This window comes from Leptonychotes weddellii, chromosome 8 (genome assembly GCF_054177405.1).
Source record: "Leptonychotes weddellii isolate Sample4059 chromosome 8, ASM5417740v2, whole genome shotgun sequence".
In the NCBI taxonomy this organism is placed as follows: domain Eukaryota; kingdom Metazoa; phylum Chordata; class Mammalia; order Carnivora; family Phocidae; genus Leptonychotes; species Leptonychotes weddellii.
Genome location: NC_138376.1, coordinates 126,671,589 through 126,690,954, shown reverse-complemented (window position 1 = coordinate 126,690,954; position 19,366 = coordinate 126,671,589). Strand labels below are relative to the sequence as shown.

Genomic DNA, 19,366 nt, shown 5'->3' with positions numbered 1-19,366 from the left:
TATTTCCCAGTGAAGTGATCCATAGCTCCTTCACCGGTGCTCAGGATTTATAAATGGGAGACCAGGACCCACGCCTTTGGTACCGAGGAGCAGTGTGAGGAAGGGAATATAACTGTCAGGTGTCCCCATCTGACAGATCTGTCACGGGAGCTCCTGGGAGTCTCTGTATCAATATCAATATAGGTTATGGATATTAACACCTCCAGGGTGTCTGAGCCCTTGTTTCCTCAGACCCAATCAAGAGCCCTGCCTGTTTCTATTTTACTTGAAGGTTCAAAGGTGGCACCACAGGGGAGCGCTTCTCTGCTAGATGGGCTCCAGTCTCCAGCCACTTGAACCCTCGAGCCTCTACTGAAGATGCAGGTCACTGTAAGGCTCGCTTTGGGCACGATGTGTGCGTTCCCTGGTGCGGGGCAAGACCTCCGGCTGCCTCTCCCATCACCTGTCTCTGGCCAATTCCCTCTTGTCTTCTCCCTTTCTCTCAAAGAACTGTGTCCAGGGCAGGGTCCTCTTCTGACCCGACCCCTGGGCACAAAGCCTTTCTTTGGTATCAGACCACTGGGACTTTACTGACTAGTCTGTACTTTTCCAGATATTCCTTTTTCTTATTCCGTTGTCTGTGAACTTCTCGCGCCCCAGTCTGAAGCCTCATTAAACAACCTCATCATCCAGAAAGACGCCACAACAATCTAGCACATGGCTGTTGACAAAACAAAGGGACGGTGTCAAGGTGTGTGGGGTGGCACTTCTCTTCCCATACCAAATGCAGTGTCATGCGTTCTCTTGCTCAACTTCAGAAGGGTGTAGTGAGTTTGGTGTAACCTTTCCCCTGTCTTCCTATAACAGTAAAATAATAGCAGGGTGCCTGGGTGGCTCAGATGCTTAAACGTCTGACTCTTGATCTCAGCTCAGGTCTTGATCTCAGGGTCGTCAGTTCAGGCACCGTGTTGGGCTCCATGTTGGGTGTGGAACCTACTTAAAATAATAATAATAATAATAATGATAATAATAATAATAGCAGCTAACATTTCTTGGGTGCCAGACATTGTTCTAAGCACTTTACATGAATTAACCCACCTAGTCTTCATAGGTAGTTACATTATCATCTCCACTTTATAGATGAGGATGAGGGCACCTGGGTGGTTCAGTTGGTTAAGCTTCTGACTGTTGATTTCAGCTCAGGTCATGATCTCAAGGTCGTATGATCGAGCCCCACGTCAGGCTCTGCACTCGGCGTGGAGTCTCCTTGAGAGTCTCCCTTTCCCTCTGCCTCCTCCCCACCTCGTGCTCTCTCTCTCTCTCAAATAAATAAATAAAATCTCTACATTTTACAGATGAAGAAACTGAGGTATGGAGGTGTGAGTAACTGGCCCGTGTGCATATCACTGGCAGGTGACCAAACCAGTACTTGAACCCAGGGTAGCCTGAGGCCGGTGTGGGCTCACCCACCGCACGGCAACCACCAGGAGCTGCAGCTGCCTGGGGCACGAAGGGCTCACCCAGGGGAGCACAGCCAGGAGAAGCAGGGCTGGACTGCGCACTCAAGCCATGGCTCTCTTTTCCTTCTCTCTGCTGCTTTCTGTAGGAATCCTTGTCATATTTCCCTCGTGGAAGCCGTAATCCTGTGTAGCCTTCAGTCTGGTGGTCTAGCCGTCAGTGACGTTTTGCACAACCGAGGACGTCCAGGGGTGCGGCTCTCTGAGCGTGGCCAGGTTCAGATGAAAAAACAGTTAAGTGCAAACAGGTATCACGATAACTTACACCACGATGCAGGAAGGTTCACTGGCATTAGGTGGAATGACGCTGATCTTCAACAAGTTTTGAATTCAGTTTTGTATGGTTCAGCTTAGGGGTGGGTGCTTATCCAGGGAGCGGGTTTGGGAGAGGGTGGCGAAGGGGTCAGCAGACTCTTTAGAGCCCAGAATAGAGACAGCATCAGTGCACGTGGGAAATGGCCCAGGGAAGGACACCTTTCCTGAAAACCTGCCATGAGGAGGGGGTGCAGGAGGCTTCTGCCGCGAGGAGAAAAGAAAACTACGCAGCCTTCCACAAAAGGCACCCAAAGAAGGGCCAGGCAGCCTCTGGCTGTTGCCCCCCAGGGTGGCAGGTTGCCTTACTCCCCCTTCTGTGTATAAGGAGGACGAGGTGGGAATCACCTTCTCCAGATGCCGGCTTCTCTGCTCTGTGGTCCCTTAGCACATAATGAGCACAACACACCACAGCTGATCGAGACACAACCATATCGAGTTCACCAGCATTTACAGCCAAACTCCCATGAGAAACACTGTTTTCTGGCCCAAACTAGGACTGCAGAAGCGAACCACACGCAGCAGTCTGATGGATTAATGGTTGACATGAATTGTGGTTCAGCTTTGGGAGAAAGAGTAGTTAACAAATGTCAACATTTATTGATGGGAATGAAATTATGGGGACAGGATCGGAAAGAAGAACTTAGTGTGAAACAGGAACTTAAGCAGTGCCAATAAATCAAAGAAATAAACCAAGAAGAAAGACCACAAAAAGTTCAAGCAACCCCATTAATAGGGAATGAAGTACCAGAAGCCAGAATAATTGAGTTATCCCAGTGAGGAAATCACACGTAAGGATGAATTTACGGCACTGTCTTACCTGATCGAGTGAAAGGCACAAGGAAACTTCTAAGTAGATGGAAAATATGGAGAGAGAAGAAATGCAGCAGGAGAGTGGAGGTTCCCACAGCACATCTCACTGAGCAAAGATGTCCACTTCCCTGCGTGATTCTTTCAGGTAAAAGGTCATCTGACCGCTATTAGTTAAACTAACAAAATAGAAATCAATTAACCAAGAAACCACACTTCCAAAGATACAGAATAATGTCCTCTCAGTGACTTTTTTGGGGAGCAAAGATAGATTGGGGTGCCTGGGTTGCTCAGCGTGTTAAGTGTCTGCCTTTGGCTCAGGTCATGATCTCAGGGTCTCGGGATCGAGCCCCGCATCGGGCTCCCGGCTCGGCAGGAAGCCCGCTTCTCCCTCTCCCTCTGCTGCTCCCTCTGCTTGTGCTCTCTTGCTCTCTCTGACAAATAAATAAATAAAATATTTTTTAAAAAAATAGTAGGGAAAAAGAGGAGGAAGAAGAAGGTAATAAGAAAACTAGCTTCCCAGGGCCCTCTTGGCATGACAAGTGGGTAAGTCCCAGGCCAGTTGCTGGAATGTGGATGTGCCCATGACACAGGAAGACAAGCTGCTCAGACGGTCCTGCAGAAAATCCACATGTCCTCATGCCAAAGTCCTCGGGACACGGATGCTGAAAATGAGCCACCCCAAGGTAGAAAGCGCAGAGGTGGCTTTTTGGGGTCTAGAAATACATTCTCCAGGACGGAGGCCACGTGGCCACTAAGCACCTGAAACGTACTAGTATAACTCAGATGTGCTGTTGGTTCGAAAGAACACTGGAATGTGAGGACTTAGGGGGAGAAAGAGTTTTAAGTATCTCAAGAAGATATTTCATACTGATGGAGGGTATAAATATATTTTGGATATATTCAGTTAAGTAAAATATATTATTAAAACTAACTTCACCTGTGTCCTTTTACTTTTTTGGTGGGGTTAGTAGAAAATTTAAAATGATAGAGGTGGCTCATATTCTATGTCTGTCGGACACTTTCAGGTTGCAGAATGAAGGGGCAGCTACCGGCAGCAGAAGCAGCATCTCAGGGCGCTCCTGCGGGGCCCCTCGCCCAAAGAGCCCTGAACGCAGAGGCCACATGACAGCGGTGGCATGTTGACTTCCCACCTGGAGGGCGGCAGAGACAAGTCTCTGCACCTGGGGGCCAGGAGGATCTCGATCACCAGTGCAGGTACTCTCCCGGAATCCCCAGATCCAGGTGAGGATGTGAGTCATGGAAACACCGCTCCATTCCCATGACTGTGGCATGGACCCATCTCCCAGTGGGTATGGAGTAGACAAGAGGGGTTATAAGGGGCGCCTGGGTGGCTCAATACATTCAGCATCTGCCTTCAGCACAGGTCATGATCTCAGGGTCCTGGGATCGAGCCCCGCGTCAGGATCCCTGCTCAGTGGGGAGTCTGCTTCTCCCTCTCCCTCTGCTCCTTCCCCCACCTGCGCTCTCTGTCTCTCTCTCAAGTGAATAAATAAAATCTTAAAAAAAGAGGGGCGATTAAGAAATAGAAACCCTCACTTACTGACCTATTCAGGAAAGAACACTGAGTACCTGCAAACCCAGAGAAGAAAGGTATACAACGTTGCTAGGGCTGCCATAACGAGTAGCAGCAACTAGATGGCTTAAACAACAGAAATGTATTCTCTCCCAGTTCTAGATCCAGAAATCAAGGTGTTAGCATGATGGATTCCTTCCGAGGCTATGAAAGAGAGACCGTTCTGTCTGAATTTTCTCTGCATCGAAACTCTCCCTTTTATAAGGACAACAGTCCTAATCATTAGGACTTTGTTTTAACTTGATGACCTCTATAAAGACCTTATCTCTAAATAAGATCACATTCTGACGTCCTGGGGGTCATTCTCCAGCACATCACTTTTGGGGACACAACACAACCCATAACAAGAGGAAAGGAGTCCATTTAAAAAACAAAACAAACAAACAAAAACTTTGCTACAGAATTCTTTAACAGTTCCGTATACTAATCTAAAACAGCTTAACTTCTGTGAAAATGTTTAAAGCTCAGCCAACACAGTGAACCACAGTCTTCCACAGCTGTGTCTGGATGTCAGGGACTCCCTGATCTAAAGGGCTCGTGTTTCTGTGTTCTGTGGGTGGAGAACTAGAATTTGATCCTTAATGTCTAAGTGGCCATCTTCTCGGTCATCGTCTGGTCCCATCTGGACGTTGCAACTGATTCACTGAAGCTTCACTGGGCCATTTTCATTTTCGTCTTCCCATCCCTCACGTCTGGAGGCTCCCTCTTCTTCCCTCCTAACACATTCAGCCCTGCAGAAGCGCGCATGTGCTGTGCAGTGCGGGGGATGCCGAATCCCGCAGTGCCTCCACCCCTCTCCAGAGGGTTGTGCAGCCGTGCAATCCGAGGACGGGGGTGGCTGCAGATTCTGTTGTCCCTGTGTGCCTAGACTTCTCCGGGCCTCCCAACACCCTGTGTTCCTCATTCATGCCATCTCTCCTCTTGACTTAATCCAAGAGAAGCTTTCCTAGCTGGAGAAGGGAAGCACTGTTCTGACCCAGGATGTTTCTTCCACCTAATTCCTCTATGTTTGTAGGGTTTTCACCAAGGGTTTCAGCTGTGGGAACTCAAGAGGCAGGAGAAAGCGACTTGCTGGGTGCTCATGTTGTCCTGCTGAGCTCAGTAGTCCATCCCTTGGAGGGATGGGGAGGAGGAGGGGATTAAGAAGAAAAAAGCCGTGTAAATCACAAGAGGAGAAAAGGCATTGGCCAGAATCTCAAAAAGTACACTCCCGACCCACTGTGTACAAATGAGAGACAAATATGTACTCTTTTTGTTAAAACAAACCTCCACTATGGTATAAGAAAATATTTAAAGTCATAACGTGTGTGCCTAAAAATGGCATACGTTTATTATTAACTCAGTGAAACCTCACTAATTTGAACTTGAAAAATGCTATTTCACAGCTTCTACATATTTTTTTAATGACTTAGTTTAAAAAGTATTCACCCGCAGAGTTTCCTACGGGCTTTGTTACCTGAATGGATACCGCCTAAATACTTTTAAACATTTTCTGCCCTTAGTGGTGTGAACATTCCCCGTGGAACCTAGATTTACCCAGTGAGCGAATCCTTTCATTATGGAGTGTGAAAGGCAAACGTGGCCCCTGACCATTTGGGATATCTGATTTCACACATATCCCAAGTTACCAAAGTCTAATTGAATCAAATTGTGCCTGTTTGTCTCCTTGTTTTACTGCTCATTTAATTACAGATTTCTGGAACGGATAGACTCGCCCGCAATTCTGAAGTCCCTCTGACCATGGCACGTGCGACACTTAGGAGGCTGAAAGCACTCTTTCCGCCAGAAAGGAGGATTTTACAGGGCGGTGGGCCAGCCGCAGAGCTTTCAGAACCAAGAAAGGGGTCTGTCTAATAAGAGAGCTTAGCCAATCAAAGGGGAGATTACGGTGATGAAATGGGCAAGGCAGCAAGTAGCTCCCCACGGGAGGCAGGAGGGCTCCCCGGATTCTCCAGGTATCCTGACAGCCTGATCTGCACTCAGCAGCCGCCCAGCCCCGTGCAGACACCGCGCTGCGGGCCTGGCTCCTGCGCCCTGCCCTGGACGGGGACTGCAGGTGGGCACCCCTCGAGGTCGCTGGGCCGGGGGCGCGGAGCAGTGAGGCTCCCCGTTTCCCAAACGAGGCTGCGGCTCCCTGTGGCCCCGTCGTGTTCTGTGCAGAGCAGATAGGGGCCGGCTCACCGGGGAACACGGCCATAAATCATTAGGCGTCAGCGCCTTCCCACGTTAAATCCCTCAGCTCCCAAGAGATCGCGCGCACGAGGTTCACGGAACGTCAGTTACGGAAAACTTTGGAGTTAAGATTAGAGGCGCATTTGGTTAATCATTTCCTTTCCATTCCCGAATTGCAGTAACTCTGTTTCAGGAATCATTTTGCACTTCACTATTTGGTACAATGTTTCTAATGTGAAAGGACTTTCAAAAATAAATACATATTAAAATATAAATATGTGTGGGTGTGGGTGTGCGTGTGGGTGTGGGTGGGTGGGTGTAATTTTCACCCAGGTATGAATCAGGTGGAAATTTCTTTTTAAGGGTGCGTGAGATACTTGTAAGTATTATAAATTGTAGATGGAAGTTGTAAAAACAAAAACCAAAAAAAAAATCAATACTGATGACAATGGAAGAGTCGCTTGGTTTGGAGCAGAAGTCCTATTGCGCAGGCCGGAGAGACGCGGGCAAGAGGAGCCCGCCACATAGCACTTTGTCAGCCTCGTCAAAAGCAGGTTGCTCGCCTTTTAAATCCCTGCATGCTAATCTTTGCAGCTCCGTGTGCCTCATAAACCTGTTCTATAATGAGCATTTTATTTAAGCCATTTTTAGAGATTAGAACAGAGTTCATTTCCTTCTACTTTTCATTTACGTTCCTTTTAATCCCTTCATTCTATAAACTTAATTGCAGCTAACCTAAGCCTTCCTTAAGCATTTCTTAGTAATTTTCCTTTAGTTATTTACTACATTTTCTCTTTAGTCAGCTAAATGAAACTTTCAGGATATTACTTGGGTGAATAAAACTTTTCAGATGAGGCATTTGCTTTTTTTGTTACAACTAAACACATTTTATTTTGCATTGTTCCCCTCTGCTAGGAGGTTTCAAACAGAGGACAGAATGATTGATAGCAGCCATTAGTAATGATTTTTTTTTCAATCTTGAGCAAAACACTCAACATTACATTTGGTACAAGCACAAATGAGCATTCCACGAAATTACCACCATTCTGCCCCATTGTGACAGATTTGGATTTCGGTCAGGACATCTCAATATCCTCTTCTGCAGGTTGGAGCCCACACTCAGGCCGCTATCTGCTTGGCCAGCTGTAATTTTACTATTTCACACACACGCGCACACACACACTCACACACACGCACTCACACACGCGCACACACTCACGCGCGTGCACATGCACACACACGTGCACGCGCACACTCACACACACGCACACAGACCTGTCATAACAGCAGCAGCATTATAAAATAAATAAGTAAGTAAATAAGCCTGCAAGAACCCACTGAGGATATGCCCTGCCTAGGTAATACAATTTCGTCCAAGGAAAAGACTTCAGAGAACAGTTTAATTATTTACTTATTTATCATCGCTGATAAAAATAGTAGCAAACATGACAAGCAGGCCAGCTTTTGTCTTAGAAACCCTGCAATGTAAGCATATAGATAAGTAGTGATAGCTTTTAAATCAGTTGCCATGGCGAATGGGTATGTATTGTGTATTTATATAACTATACTTACAGGAATATGATATTTTGCATGTGGTGGTTCAAAATAAAAAAGGAAAAAAATGAATTTGACCAGATAAAACAGTGGCTGGCTTAATGAAAAATAATCACAAGGGAGGGAAGTGTAAATACAGGCAAGAAAAGTAACACATTTAACCCCATGCGATCAGCAGAGCACCAACTTCCACTACTATATTCCAATCTCCTGGTAATGTGTCTCTTAGCGCCGCCCCCAGCTGGGCCATGTCCCTGCGGAGAAAACAGCAGTTTATGTTCCTCTCAAATGTCTCACTTTACAGGAGGATTTCATGTTTATTTCCACATTTACTTCTGTCACCCACTACCACAGAGGTTTCTGATAACCAGGCTGGTCATTATTTTCCTATTTTGCAGAGAAGACAGTAGAATCTTCTAGAGCTCACATGACTTACCCAATGTCTCCCAGCTAGCACCATGATACGAAGATTTGAGCTTAAAATTTTTATTCCAGATCTAGTCTTCCATCAACAGCACTGTAGCCACCTCCTACAGCAAGTATTTCTAAGTCTTGATATCTAAAAAAACAAACAAACAAAACACACACACACACACACAGTAGGAATTTTTTGTCCATTCCAACTTGAGACCCAAAGTTAAGTTTACTTTCCCCCTGTTCTGACAGTACAGTGAATTGCAAGGACCCCAACACGTCAATGAGGAATCTCTATCAAAGACCTGATAAGGACAGAGAAAACGGACTCAGTCTGTGCAGTGTTGAAACCAGTCCAGTGAAGATCTCATGCTGTCCACTCACCACAATCAGCCCTTAAGAACATGATGCAGGAAAAGGACACAGCTCGTGTCATTATTCCATGTAGTTCTACATGGTCACGAGGATTTGAAACCTCAATGAAGTTGATCGTGCTTCTTTACAAACTGAGATGGAAATTAGTAACCGTGATAACAGTACAAAACTACATAGGGTAACACCAGCTGATCATTTGCTTATTTTTTGACTGGAAGTGGAAAGCTAGCCATTCGAGCTACAGTTACTACTACAAATAATAGTAATAATAATCTCTTGAGAATACCCACCTGAACTACCACATGAGTCTTGGAAGTTCCCTGATCAATACAAGATAACAACGCCTGTGAATACACCTGGTAAAGAGTAAATGTCCATAAAAACGTGAATGGCAATTCTACTCTCATCGTTATTATTATATTATGTTGTAGATAGACCAGCATAGCATAGTTATGGTATGTAATGGAGCATATTCAATTACAGCAACTGTCTGTGGTGTTAGTCAAGCTCCCAGTGCAGAAAAAGTCTACAGTGAAATCTAAGCCACCGATATCCGGGGATGGAGTGTCTTCAGCACAGAGGGCACGAGTGCACATTCCTTAGAGACCTTATCATCCAGGCCACCCCTTTCCCTCTAGCTCTTCATGACAGAGTCTGGTTGAAATAAGAGGAAAAACAGGGGCAGGGTGTGGGAAAAAAGAACCTTGCATGAGGGGCGCTAGAGACCCCCATCTGGGCATCCCATAGCTATCAAACTCCTTATCTTAAACCCCACAGCAACTGCACTCAGCCTTTCAAAATGTGTGGTTCCTCGCATTCATGTGACATTTTTTTTCCTCCTTGAAATCTAACAGAAAATTTTAGTGACTTAACCAAAGGTACAGCCAAACAATAGACAGAACAACAACAAAGGGAAACACGTGGGATTTGTTTGGTTCTTCAAGACCACATTTAAAAAACAAGCTCCCTATTTCCAGAAAATGGGGAGGGGGGCATGGCCTAATACTCTGGGTCTTATCGCTTCATGTGCATGGGGATATTTAGTTCGATGAATACAAGTCTCTACAGCAACTGCAATTATGTTGTTGCTATTGTTAATAATAGATAAATAAGAACATAGACTGGATACCAACTTCATAGATGGGAAAAATTAAGGCCCAAGGGAAGCATGTGAGCCACAGTGAGATCTGGAGCAGACCCTGCACTCGGGTCCTCTGACCACCAGAGGGTAGAGGTAGAACGGGCTGTTTCTTCAAGGAACTAACAATGGCGAGAGGGCCGTGAGCGCCAATTTAATAATTTCATACACATCCCACCTTGCAAATTCTTTAAAAATATATGCATATTTAATATGGACGTAAAAATCAATGTTTCAGCCTTGGCCCTATTCACACCTTGATGTAGTTTATAATGGAGAAGGCAGCAGGAAAATTGAAACTGTTGTTAACTTCCAAGTGGTGATTTTGTTGTTTCACGTTTGACATAACTGACCAAATGGGACATACTCACTTTTAATGTGGTTTTATTTATTTTTCTTACACTATTTCTTTAGCCCTTTCTCTTTGCACATGACATATTAATACATAATTCAGAGCTTTTATGCCTCCCTACACCGTCAGCGTGATTTCTTGTGCTATTGAGCTGCTCTATTAATGGCCAAGTGGCCAAAATGCCTTTGATTATTCATTTTGGGGGACAGTTTTTTAAAAGCTGCTGGGAATGTTAACCCCCTAAATCCCAAACTTCTTTTCTGTGTTGCAAAGCTTTGTATAAACTCCGGCCCTGGCAAATCACACTCCACCTCCCTTTAGAGCGTCCGGTACTCTGAACACCGACCTATATACTGCATCTGCCCTGGGCACCTGATGGCAGTAGGAGCCCCAGGATGGCGGGGGTGGGGGGGGACAGGCGCTGCAGTGGGGACAGAGCCCGGAGTCTTTGCGTCCTTCATTTGAAGTCTTCACGGCCATGTTCTTAATTTGTTCACTGGTGTTCATTCCCCTGTTTTTATTGCTAACCTCTGTCATTTTGAGAGTGTAATATCTCCCTGACTGGGCTGCCTAAAAGTTCCTGAAAAATCCTAGGGAAGTCCAAGCCCCAGCCCCCATCCCAGCCCTCGGCATCCTGTGTCTCCTCTGCAGCTCTCCAAAGCTCCATCGGTGCCTCCTTCTGAACTTCTGGGAATGAGAAAAACCTGTCAGCAGAAGAGTAAAAGTAAAAATTATAAGACTTAGAGGCCAGAGGAGAGCCTGGGAGATATCAACCTTTTTATTCCAGATTAGAAAATCAAGAAATCACGCTATGGGCAAAGGTCACAAAACCCGCGAGCAATAAGTATTTATCTTGAACCCAAGTCCCTTGCTTTCTAGACTGTTCTCCTTCCACTTCTGCTCCGTGACGTTTCTCGAAGTTACACATGGAAGTGTGGGTCTGTCTGTGTATGCGCCCACCTGCTCAGTTCAGCCCAGGACCTTGGCCACCTGACCTCAGGTCACCATGTGCCTGAAAGGTGCCCAAACACATGCAGACAGGTCTGCCCATGAATCCCCAGTCCTACCTCACATCCAGCCGGACTGTTCTGTTTCTTTCCTCTGCACCAGGCTTTCCACAATTAGAAAAAGCCCACAACAAGGATAACGAAAGAGGAATGAAACTTTGAAGAAGCTTTTCCTTCTCCGTCTATGTTTTTCCTGCCTTGGGTAATTAATGTCCTACCTCGTGTGTCCGCACACCCATTGACGGTGGCCGCTCAGTCTTTGTGGTCAAGAAGACCTGGGTGGAGCCAACCTCAGCACAGCCCGGGGAGCATGCTCCAGTGGCTGTCAAAGAGGAAAGTAATTAATCCGGTGACAGACATGGTAAGTGAGGCAGCTGTAAGCCTGTGGCACCAGGTCCTGGAGCAGCGATGAGCGCTTCTGTCTTCCGAAACGGTTGTGCGAGTCCTTCGTCCTCTCTCCCTCCTCACCTCCCTCTCTCCTACTGTCCCTCTCTCTCTCTCTCTTCCTGTCTTCCCTCCTTCCCTCCCTCTTTCCTTGCTCAGATCCTTTCTTTCTTCCTTCTTTTCTGTATTTCTTTTCCTTTTTGCCAAAAAAGAAGCAGCCAGTGATCCTTAGTATCTTATAGGATCTGTCACTAAAAGAAGAGATGTCATTCAACCACCATCATTCACTTTTCATTCATCTAGCACTTACCATAGGTCCATAGGCACTGCACTGGAAGTCACAGCTACGGAAGATGCTGGAACCAGCTCCCAGCCCTAGGCGGATACTTGAATGCTTGCTGCCAGCTCTCTTTGGCCAGTCCTACCTGGTACATCTGAAATGTGCAGATCTGGACTGGGACACCCATCCATTCAAGTCACCTTCTAATCACGCATTATGGACCTCTTTGCTCAGGACAGGAGGGCAGACAGCCAGAGAATGACACACTCAGCTGCCAAGGCGTGGAGTAGCTCCACGGGTCCCCCCAACCCAAGGATCCTGGGGGTGCCTTCTACCAAGACAGCACCCAGGAAAAACACGTGAAAGTGTCTAGTGCTTCCCGACGTTTGCTGGCTGTCTTAATTAAGGATGTGGTTGCTTCTTTGAAGCCATGATTTTCTTTCTTTTTTTTTTTTTAAGATTTTATTTATTTTTTAGAGAGCGAGCGAGAGAGAAACAGCATGAGAGGGGAGAGGGTCAGAGGGAGAAGCAGGCTCCCCTCTGAGCCGGGAGCCCGATGTGGGACTCGATCCCAGGACCCTGGGATCATGACCTGAGCCGAAGGCAGACGCTTAACCATCTGAGCCACCCAGGCGCCCAGAAGCCATGATTTTCTAATAAAAACACAGCTAATGATGATTAAGCATTCACTTGTGCTAGACACTGTTCTAAGCCTTTTTTATATATCAACCCACTTGAACTTCCCACCAGTCCTATGAGATAAATATCTAATCACCCCTCTTGTGGACTGAATGGTGTACCTCCAAAATCCATATGTGAAAGCCCCAACCTCCAAGGTCACTGTATTTGGAGCTAGGGACTTTAGGGGAGTAATTAAGGTTAAATGGGGCCCAAATCTGCTAGAACTAGTGTCCGTCGAAGAAGAAGAAGAGTCCAGAGCTCTCAGTACTCACACACTGAGGAAAACCCACATGAGGACATGGAGAGAAGGCGGGGGTCTGCAAGCCAGAAAGAGAGGCCTTAGCAGAAACGGACCAGGACGGCACCTTGATGGGGGACTTCCCACCTCCAGGACTATGAGGAAATATTTCTGTTGTCTATGCCACCCAGTCTGTCAGATTACATTATGGCAACCCCAGCAACAAGCCCCAAATCAAGAAAGTGGGCCTAGTAAGTGGGGGCCCACATTTCCTCACAGACAGCCCATGTTCTTATGCACCAGGCTGTGTGGCCTCCACTCTACTCACAAATCCACATTCTCACTAGACGGCTCTTCAAAACACCTTCCAGAAATGCCTAAATGCAGTCCCATACAGTTTCAGTCAATTGTTTTCAAAATTCTAGAGCCAAATTTCCTAGAGCTGCTTTGAGATTCTGCAAATATTTGAATTTTAAACCTTTCTAACAATGAAAATAAATACATAAAAACACCACAAATACTCTAATATGTTATAAATCAAATTTAACACATCAGGCAACATCAAACTAACTAGAATTATCATTAGTTGATGTTATCATGAGTAAATGTTATAAAGTTTTACTTACAAAACATTTAAATATAATATATAATATACAATTATATGACAGGATCCTTCTCCTATATAATAAACTCTATAATGATATATGATATAAAATTATGTGTAATTTTACTTGTGTGTGTGCCTTTCTATACTGAGTTTTCATAGGACCTTTTGGGTTTGAGCCCATTCCTCAAAGATAGGAAGTGAGTAATTTGGAAAGAAACCAACTTTAACCTGTTTTATGTATTGGGGCTTGTATTAGTCTACTTGAGCTGCTATAACAAAATTACCACAGACCAGGGGTCTTAAACAACTGACATTTATTTCTCACAGTTCTGGAAGGTGCCCGTAGGGTCAGTTTCTGCTGTGGACTCTCCTCCTGGCTTGCAGACGGCTACCTTTCTTAAACGTTTTGTCTTCACATGGCACACAGAGAGAGGGAGCGAGCAACTCTCTTGTGTCTCTTCTTAAAAGAGCTCTAATCCCTTATCAAACCACTACATTGAACACCTGAAACTAGGGTCACATTGTGTGTCAATTATAATTAAAAAAAAAAAAAAAGGTGCACTAATCCCATCATGGGAGTTTCCACCCTCCTGACCTCATCTAAACCTAATCACCTCCCAAAGGCCCCATCCCCCAAAACCATCACCCCGGGGGTTAGAGCTTCAACATATGACATTGGTGTGTGTTGGGTGGGGAGGGGGACCACAATTCAGTTCTTATCAGGGTTCCACAGAGATTTTAATTAAAAACAGAGAATCGCTTCTCAGCCTTTTGGCTAAGATCAAGTGTAATTAAAAACAGAATTTCGTCACTTAAAATTTTTATAAATCCTCTCTGAGCCATGTTCTTTCAGGAATTAAGAAGTTTATTTGTCTTTAGTGTCAAGGTAGAATGTACAGACTGCTTGTCAATCCCTATTTGTGTTTTCATGTCACAACTGGGGGAAAATCTTTGACTTCTATTTATTTCCTGGTACAGGAAATTCACTGAGGTAATATATACAAAAATCTTTCATTAGCATGCCTTTAAACATCACTAACTTTTGACCAGCATCAAATACAAGTCAGGTGGGGCTGCCTTTGAGGACACCACTGAAGCAGGTTTTGTTTTTAATAGAAGTGACTCTGAGATAAAAGAACTCAGGTGTCTGTCCAAAGTCATCTCTTTAAGAACTTGAGAACTCTGAGGGTTTATAAAATTGATGTACCACAGCTTTGTTTTTTAACCATTCAGTGGCCTCTCTTTCATCTATATGGGTTGGGGGAAAGCGATCTTCATTTCATTTTAACACTACTGACCAATGAGGGTTTCTCCACTTTTTGTCTTACTCAGCACTAAGTGTCTAGCTCTACTGAGATTAAGGTACAACCCATGGATCTAAAATCAGGAGATTCAGTTATGCCTTTCAGTGTTTCAAAGACACAATTAACACTTATTCTGTAACTTATGTTGCATGCCCTCCCTACCTGGGTTCCAGCTGTGTGACTACTTCTAATGTGGTCCCAGATTACGTGTCATCATGTGCACCATGACTTTCTCCTTTCTCATCACTCCCCCCCCAACAACCTCCTTTAAGAACCCTTGCACCACAATAATTGAGATTTAGTCTATGTCTCCATTAAGAGTTCAACTTCCAAGGGTTTATAACCATGTCATAAAATTTTGCCTGGAACTAAGGGAAGGAAGAGCTCTTTTGTAGACAGCACCATGAACTGAGAACAATCTAAGGAGAGGCGTTCAGTTGCTTTGAATGATGCATATCGACAGATTGTGCCAGAACCATCCTGCAACTTGCAGATCAGCATCCAGTGTAGCAGAAATCCTCCATGGGTTTACTCTGAGGGATAATTTACCAAAGTGGGGGCAGAAATTGGGAACAACCATGTGGAAGTCCCAAAGCAAAACAGTCCAATCTAAAACAGAACTGCAGAAAACATCCTTAACAGAGATATGAGAAAGAATCTCAGTTTCTTCAAATAGGCTTCTAACCAACTTCATCTCTGATTTTCTTGTGTATGTAACTTAGACAACTCTCTAGAGACACGGGTGTCAAGCACAATCCTGAAACACATAAATACAGATGAAGGGAGAGATACAGAGAAAACGAAAGAGCAATTACAACAGAAACCCAACCTCTTCCATTAAACAGTGTCATGAAGGGGCTGTCCTCACAAGTAATTGAAATAGATTATTTTCTTTCCAAATTACTCACTTCCTATCTTTGAGGAATGGGCTCAAACCCAAAAGGTCCTATGAAAACTCAGTATAGAAAGGCACACACACAAGCCTTCTCCCTTTTTACTAATTTTATTGGTTGCTATAGTCCTTCTAAACACACAAAAAGTCAAGGATATACTTCCATGTAGAGAATCTCAGCCTCCCAGCCGTCTGATAAACTTAAATCAATATCATAATGGCATTGAGTCTCTCAGCTCAAAAAGCTGGTATTATTTAAGTGTAGGGCACTTTCTACTTAAGCACACAGGGGGGAAAAATATGGAATCAGGGTGGTGAAGACTTACTATAAAGTACAGTCATCAAGGCAGTGTGGTATTGGTGAAAGAAGAGAAGTGTAGATTGGATCAGTGGAACAGAAACGAGAGCCCAGAAATAAACCCACATAAACACTGTTGATTGATCTTCCATTGAGTAGCAAAGGCAATGCAATGGGAGCAAAGATAGTCTCTTCAACAAATGGTGTTAGAACAATTGGACATCCACATGCAAAAAACAAATCTAGATAGAAACCTTAAACCATTCACAAAAATTAACTCAAAATGTATCATAGACCTAAATGTAAAATAAAATTCCTATAAGATAATTTAAGAGAAAGCCTACATGACCTTGGGTAGGATGATGACTTATTAGACACAACACCAAAGGCATGATCCAAGAAGGAAATAATTGATAAGCTGGACTTCATTAAAATTAACAACTTCCGTTCTGCAAAGACACTGTCAGAAGAGTGAGAGGACAAGCCACACAGTGGAAGAGAGTATTTGCCAAAGACATAACTGATAAAGGACTGTTATCCAAAATACACAAAGAGCTCTTAAAATTCAACAATAAGAAAACAAACAACCCAATCAAAGAATGGGCCCCAGATCTTAACAGACACTTCACCAAAAAAAGACATAAAGGATGCATATAAGCATATGAAAGGATGCTCCACATCATATGTCATCAGGGAAATGCAAATTAGAGAGATACCACTATGCAGGAACAGGAATGGTCACCATCTGGAACACCGACAACACACATGTTGGTGAAAATGTGAAGGGAAAGGAACTCTCATTCACTACTGATGGCAATACAAAATGGTGCAGCCATACTGAAAGACAGTTTGACAATTTCTTACAAAACTAAACATACTTTTACCATAGGATCCAGCAATTGTGCTCCTTGGTATTTACCCAGAGGATCTGAAAACTCAATGTCCACACAAAAACAGATGTTTATAGCAGCTTTATTCATAGTTGTCAAGACTTGGAAACAACCCAGATATCCTTCAGTGAGTGAATGGATAAATAAACTGTGGTACATCCAGACAATGGAATGTTACTCAGCACTAAAAAGAAATGAGCCCTTGAACCATGAAAAGACATGGAGGAAATTTAAATACTTATTACTAAATGAAAAAAGCCAGTTTGATAAAGCTACATACTGTACGATTCCAACTCTATGATGTTCTGGAAAAGGCAAAACCATGAAGACAGTAAAAAGGGAAGTGATTTCCAGGGGTGAAGGAATAGGGAGGAATGAGTGGAGCACAGAGGGCTTTCAGGTCAATGAAAATACTCTCTATGATACCATAGTGCTGGATACGTGTCATTATACATTTGTCCAAACCCATAGAATGTATACGAGTACAACCCTCATATGAACTGAGGACTCTGGGTGATAATGATGTGTCTATAGGTTCATCAGCTAGGGAGTGATGTTGATAATGCAGAAGCAATGCATATGTGGGGGCAGGTGCATGTGGGGGCAAGTGGGGAGGGAGGTGCATGTGGGGAATCTGTGCTGTCTTCTCAGTTTTGTTGTGAACCCAAAACCGCCCTTAAGATATGAATTCCTCTTTAAAAAAGGTGAAAGAAATCGATCCAGTGAGCAAACATTGAAAATCTACATTGCACAGAACATTATTCCATGCTCTAGGAGAGGGAGGGAGAGGAGAACACGCAGAGAGGGAAGGAGGTAAAGAAGGGAGAAAAAAGACAGTGCACAAAAGAAAAGGAAGAAAAAAACATAGAAAAAGACTGTGCTGTGAACCCTGATAAAGTCTCAAGGAAAGAAGAGAGATGATGATAGAAAGATAATCTTAGCCATTTTGGTAAAGCGTTAACTTGGTGAAGACCAGAAACGATGAAAGCCAGGTTTGAGGTGGTGGAGGCCGCGAGCCACACTGAGGGCGCCCCACCATTCAGGTCATCCAGGGGCGAAGAAAACGGCCAGCTCCCAATTTTTGGCACTCAGTTTTTCCTCTCTTTAGCTTGAAGACCCCTGCCTCGGTTTACTGCACCCTTTGCTGAGAAGCTTCTGGTCATTGATATGCCCTCGTTTCCTCCAGGAGCCGGGGGGGGAATAGGAGGAGCGAGAAAGAGAGCCCCACCGGTGTTTGGTTAGGAGCAGAGGGAAGGATGACCCCCACTGCAGCCTGGGACCATTTGTTTACTGAGCAGCTACTACACCCTGAGCGGGAAGAGAGCAAGACACCCTCCTGAGGCATTATTCCCACCCCAGCCAGCGTGGCCTGGGATCCCAAGGACGGAAGCCAGGGGAGTCTCCGGCTCAGCTCAGAGAACAGCGTGTTCACCAGGGCCTGACGGGGCTGGTCCAGAAGAATCGGAGAGTCGTCCCTGAGCAAACCCCCAGGCAGGGAGGGTGAGGCCGGCGAGCGTCCGCCTGGCAGCGGCCTCGGCTTGGGGCCGGGGGGCGGCTAACAGCATGACACGGATGGGGGGGGCTGGAGGCGGGGGGGCAGCGGGAAACTCACGGTTATGGACCTCTCCCATGACCTGTGACAGCCACTGTCTACGGCTTCCCTCACATCCGCGCTGGAGCGGGGTGGGCAGCCCTCGAGAGTCTGAGTCCTGTGCTCGGGCCCCGTGGGCACTCTGTGGTGGGTCTGAACCCAGACACCCGAGCTCCGGCACCGCCCCCCCAGTCCCCTCCCAGAGCCGGGGAACGGGGCGAGGGCGCGGGGGGCTGACACGTTCCGGAGCCAGCTCATGGGAGCCACCGGCACGGAGACCGTAAGTGCCACCGTCTCTCTGAACGAGGGCACCTTGCAAAGTCCTCGCTTCCAGTCCCGAGAGCCACTAGGGTCCGGTGGCTGCGAGGGCGGGCGTCTCCCCAGGGGACATCAGGCCCACAGCCGCCAGTGCTGCTGCTTTCAACGAGGTTCAAACTGGGTAGAAAGAAACAGGGATAGGGCTTCTTCGGGGACCACACGGTCGGTCCAGCGGGTCTGGGGAGGGCGCGCCGCAGGCGGGGGGCGGGCGGAGGTCGCTGCCTCCCGATGGCGGGGGGAGAGGGGGGACGGGGACCGAGCTTGCTCTGGCCTCCAGCTCAGCTGTCAGACTGGGAATCTTTCCAGATGAGTCTCGGTGTTCCAAAGACCGCACAGCTTCTCGGTGGAGTCAGGAACAGGGGTGCTTTCTGTTCCAGGCCCCACAGAACAGGTTAAAAGAGTGAGAATTCCAGTGAAAAAGTGCAGCTAGAACTTGGGAAGAACTGGTTAAAGCGAAATCATTCCAGCTGTCCCTCTTGCCAGAGGCCTTGAAATGGCAGAACCTTAAAGCGTGGCCACTTATGATGAACCCAGAGCATCGCCGTTCAGAGTAACGGGAGCACGTTTTGGCTGTCTGTTTCATTTTAAGGACATCAGGAAATAAACGGGATTTAATAAATTCGGATTCAGGGTCCACTTCAGGACACAGGGGTCCT

At 45.8% G+C, this 19,366-nt stretch overlaps 1 non-coding gene across 1 annotated transcript; it reads left to right on the top strand.

Annotated features, from left to right (window-relative positions):
• Positions 1 to 14,172: 14,172 nt before the first annotated feature.
• LOC115938461 (U2 spliceosomal RNA) lies at positions 14,173 to 14,369 on the top strand. Its single transcript, XR_004073563.1, has one exon. It is a non-coding gene; the product is annotated as a U2 spliceosomal RNA (small nuclear RNA).
• Positions 14,370 to 19,366: the final 4,997 nt, after the last annotated feature.